The sequence below is a fragment of the Pinus tabuliformis genome, chromosome 6, assembly GCF_031772625.1.
Source record: "Pinus tabuliformis cultivar Carrire ecotype Pingquan chromosome 6, CPIR1, whole genome shotgun sequence".
Taxonomy (NCBI): domain Eukaryota; kingdom Viridiplantae; phylum Streptophyta; class Pinopsida; order Pinales; family Pinaceae; genus Pinus; species Pinus tabuliformis.
The window spans coordinates 906,057,417-906,062,274 of NC_142292.1; the positions used below are offsets into that span (position 1 = coordinate 906,057,417).

The following is a 4,858-nucleotide window of genomic DNA, read 5'->3' on the forward strand; positions in this document are numbered from 1 at the left end:
CTATTTCTTTTGCACTCCCTTTATTTGTCTTTGGCGCTTTTCAAAGCCCTTTTTTCTTAAAATTTTATCATTTTGTCCTATCCCCCCTCTGCTTGTCTTTAGTGCACCATGCAAGTTCGAGTCTTCCATTCTATGTGGTCTAGGGTCCTGAGAAGTGTCGGGTTCCTATTCTCTATCTCGCATTAGAAAATGCTCCACATTGAGCTGCCCTTGATCACTCTGATGCAACAGCCAAGAGGCGCCACGGCAAGAGGAAGCTCTGCATCAAGCCACTCCTGAGCACTCTACAATGAAAATGCTCCACATCGAGCCACCCCTGACCACTGTGATTCAGCAGCCGAGAGGAACTGTGACAAGAGCACTTCGCAATGAAAGAGTGGTAGAACCTTGGACCATCATCAACTAGTGCATTGAAAACATCGATATCAGGATCAGGTGGAGGAGGCAGAGGGTGAGGCCCTTTAGAACCTGAACCATCAGTGAGGCAGTTGGGGTTTCTTTAGTTCCTTCCCCTGATCACTCCACATTATTCATATTGGAGATTGCTGAAGATAGCTTTATTGCACTGCTAAAATACTACTTGGTATGATGTCCTGCTTTAGAAATTTCAATTTGGTCGATTTAGTTATGTTGAAAATTATTCATTTTTGTTATTTTTTCAAATTTGAATATGTAATTGGTTAAATTGTCAGAAAAATTGTTTGCTTCCTCCACACTTCTTATTAGAAGTCTTTTTCTACAAAAATATCCTTCATTTGAACTTGACTATCAGGTTGGTCAGATTTTAACACCAACAAATAAAATTTCAGTTAGCCGCACTTCAATTTTTGTATGGTATTTTTAAAGTTAAGCAGAAATGTATGTTTTATATTCCATTTAAGAGTGATTCCTAACACTCAAACTTCATTGGTTGCAATTTGACTTGTTTATAGTTTTTTTAATAGAAAAGGTTTTCTGCCTTATACGTTTTCCATTTAGAATAAGTTTACAATTTTCCAAATTAATCCCAAATATAAAAATGGGTCATTTGTAGCCAGATTACAGTTCTCTTGTAATATGCTTTTGGAAACTTGAGGTTTATGTTTTTGGAAAATTTATTGCATTCTAGCTCAATAAATTTGTTGGTTTTGTTTATGCTATATTTTTTGAACATATACACCTTTAGTTTTGAATAGATTGAACAAATTGTGACACAGTTTTTGTTTTGTTTCTTTTATAAGTTTTTAAAAAGTTGTGGATTATTGTCTAAAGGTAGGGACTAGCTGCAAATTCTCCTTGTTATTCCTTGAACCATATTTCTATATGGATTAGAATAGAAACAACTGGATTTTCACTAGTATTCATGACATTTTTGGGCTTTGAAAATCCCCATTAGTTTCATGCTTGCAAGCCAAACTCGAGATACAACCTGATAGAAAAAAAATATCTAGCTTTTTTCTGCACTATTAGGCTGAAGTTCAGGAAATATGTATGTTGATTGACTGAAGGTTGAAGCTGAAGTGGTTTCCCTCTTGACCTCACCCACTGGTCCACTGTAGAGGGCTTTAGATCCTGAACTGAAGTTTGAAAAACAACAACTCAACAGCTGGAAGTTTGAACTCTGGACTCGACAACTTGAGGTTTGAACTATATGAACTTGGTGTTTAACTTGTTACTAATTAGAAACATATAGTCTTATTGCTTTATTGGCCCATTAGGTAGTAATAATGGTATCTAGATTGTGTGTCTGGCACTCAGTAATGATGAGGAGTACACTAAAGAAGTTTTTATTTCTATTTTTAAATTGTTTTGTCTTTGCAAATTTACATTATCTAGTTTTCAATTATGTCATCGTTAAGAAATGTTGTAAAGCGGCAGGCTCACAAGGAACACACCCAACCATATGTATTTCTTCTTCCTTAGAATTTTCAGTCAGTGATTTATTTTGGAAAAAGTAGTACAATAATATGATTTTTGGCATATTTGTTTGTAAACTTTGGAAACCTAGAAATATAAATTATGAAGAAAACATTAGACTATTAACATTTTGTCCATGCAGGGCTGAAAGGAATAAATTTGGGTTACTAGAGAAAAACAAGGACTATGTACTTAGGGCTCGTGATTATCACAAGAAGCAGGAAAACATATAGGTATTCTCATAACGTTTGCAAGCAGGAAAAGCTACATCTAATCACCCATAATCTGCTTTTTTTGAAATGGCATGGATCCACAGTGGCATCTCTCATTTATGATACAGTTGTCTGTGTAATTTATATATATCGGCATGCATTTTCTTATGCATGTTCATATGTTACTTTGTTTGTATGCTTTTCTTCATTGTCTTTCCTTCTGATGGTTTAGATTGTTATTGATAATGTAGAGGCTTCAAGAGAAAGCAACATCTAGAAACCTCGATGAATTTTATTTTAAGATAATCAACACTAGGACTGTTGATGGCGTGCACTGTCCAAAGTAAGGAAATTCAAATATTTCATTAAGTTTAAGATGTTAAAAGTTGATTTTTTTTGTCCTTATGAGTGGTGCAAAGCAATATTCCAATGAGGAACTGTTATTAATCAAGACCCAAGACATTCAATATGTGCTTCAAAAAGCACTGAGTGAGAAGAAGGTACAAACATTACTAAGTACATTGGACAATGTTAAGGTGGATGCTATTTTCATTTTTTTTGCAATATTTTAATGTGTTTATTATGAATGATGCAGAAAGTAGAGCGACTTCAGTCTGCACTTCATTGCATTTGTTTCCCTCCTTCAAACAGACACACTTATTTTTCCGAAGACAGGTATTATTAGCATGCCAAATTTATTCAGTAAGCCATAACACCTTTAGTGGTCAAATGTATGATCACAGATATGGAAAAAGCAAATGCATACATCAACATTAATTTCATTCATGAGGTTCATTTATTTCCCTAACAGTCTCATTGAGAAATATTCATTATCTAACATATTTGTCAATGATTTGTGTTAACTAACAAGTTATTCATTATGTGCTCTGTCATTGCACCTCTCTGGTATTTTAGATTCTCTTTGCTATTAAATTCAGTAAATCATATTGAATTTTGTGCTTTTGTCTAGCAATGGAATAATAGAGGGAATCCTGGGGTGAGCCCTAGAGCAAGGATCCCCTCCACTCCTACCACTGAAGCTCATGTGGAAGAAACTTTGAATTGATGACTAGCCGCTCAATGAAGCATGGAGACTAGTACTCTAGATCGAAGGAAATAACCTTTGTTATTGGGCCCTCATGGAATCCACATGCCTCTAGTCCTTTGAAGTCTATCCCAGCCTCTCGGGCACGGTCTCCTCAAATATCTATCAGAAAGATATCCTGCTAGTCCTTTGAAGTCTATCCCAGCCTCTCGGGCAGGGTCTCCTCAAATATCTATCAGAAGGATATCCTGCTGGCGGAGGTTGGGGGAAGAGATTTGAGTCCTCACTGCTCTGACATCTGAATGAAATCTAAGTCTTTGGTTGTTGTTTTCTACCGAAACTTGGTTGGACAACAGGGAAGAAAGCATTGATCCCATTGGACAAATCTGGTTGTAGATTCCTAGTTTGACGAGTCACAATTCCTCTAACCAAAAACATATTCCCACTCAATTTAATTTATATATACTCTGTGGTAGTGAGAATATTGTTACCTCCAAAGCCTACCTAACACCTCATAAGGAAATAACTATATGTAGTAGAATACATACACCCTACCCTATATTTGATACCCAAATGCTATTGTCTTAGGAATTGCCGACAATGACATTATTGTTAATATGATCTTTAGTTTTAGTGGTTCTCTTAAAATTATATGGAAAGTTATAATAGTACATAAATTACCTATGTGGGTCATTAATATTATCCTGGCCAATTTTCTTAACACCCGCCCCCCAGAAAGTTTGATAATGTTTGTCAATAATTTTTTAAAATTTTGGAAAGTAAATATTATTTTATATAGCCTCTCTGAATGAAAAATGTACATCCATCAGAAACAAATACTTGTGTCTCAATTAGTTATGTTTTTCCTCTTTATGCATAAATAACCATAAACTATATCCTTTCTGCATATATTGCCAATTTTCTATGTAGCATCAAAAGCACTCCTAGAGTATTGGCAACCTGTTCATGGTGTTACCTGTTGCAGGGGAACCTGGGGATTGGAGCAGAACGTCCCCAATATGGGGAGAATGCCGTCAAGAATGGTGGGCGCATGGGCACATTCCAAATGATCCCCCCATATCTGGGGTAGTTTGGGGAACATTCCTCGAATGTTCCCTCTTGTTGAGGAATGTTCCCTAGATGTGAATGTTCCCTCTTGTTGAGGAATGTTCCCTAGATGTTCCTTGGTAGTGCCTGTCAGTCGCCAATTGTTTCCCAGACATTCCCAATGTTCCCTAGATGTTCCCTAGAGAATTTCACTTGCTCAGTTAGCCGCACTTCAACTTTTGTATGGTATTTTTAAAGTTAAGCGGAAATGTATGTTTTATATTCCATTTAAGAGTGATTCCTAACACTCAAACTTTATTGGTTGCAATTTGACTTGTTGATAGTTTTTTTTAATAGAAAAGGTTTTCTGCCTTATACATTGTCCATTTCGAATAAGTTTACACTTTTCCAAATTAAACCCGAATATAAAAATGGGTCATTTGTAGCCAAATTACATTTCTCCTGTAATATGCTTTTGGAAACTTGAGGTTTATGTTTTTGGAAAATTTATTGCATTCTAGCTCAATAAATTTGTTGATTTTGTTTATGCTATATTTTTTGAACATATACACTTTTAGTTTTGAATAGATTGAACAAATTGTGACACAGTTTTTGTTTTGTTTCTTTTATAAGTTTTTAAAAATTTGTGGATTATTGT

General features: G+C 35.4%; 1 pseudogene; it reads left to right on the plus strand.

The window, feature by feature from the left end:
- Positions 1–1,824: 1,824 nt before the first annotated feature.
- LOC149261870 (putative U3 small nucleolar RNA-associated protein 11) lies at positions 1,825–4,223 on the plus strand (annotated as a pseudogene).
- The last annotated feature ends 635 nt before the right edge of the window (positions 4,224–4,858 follow it).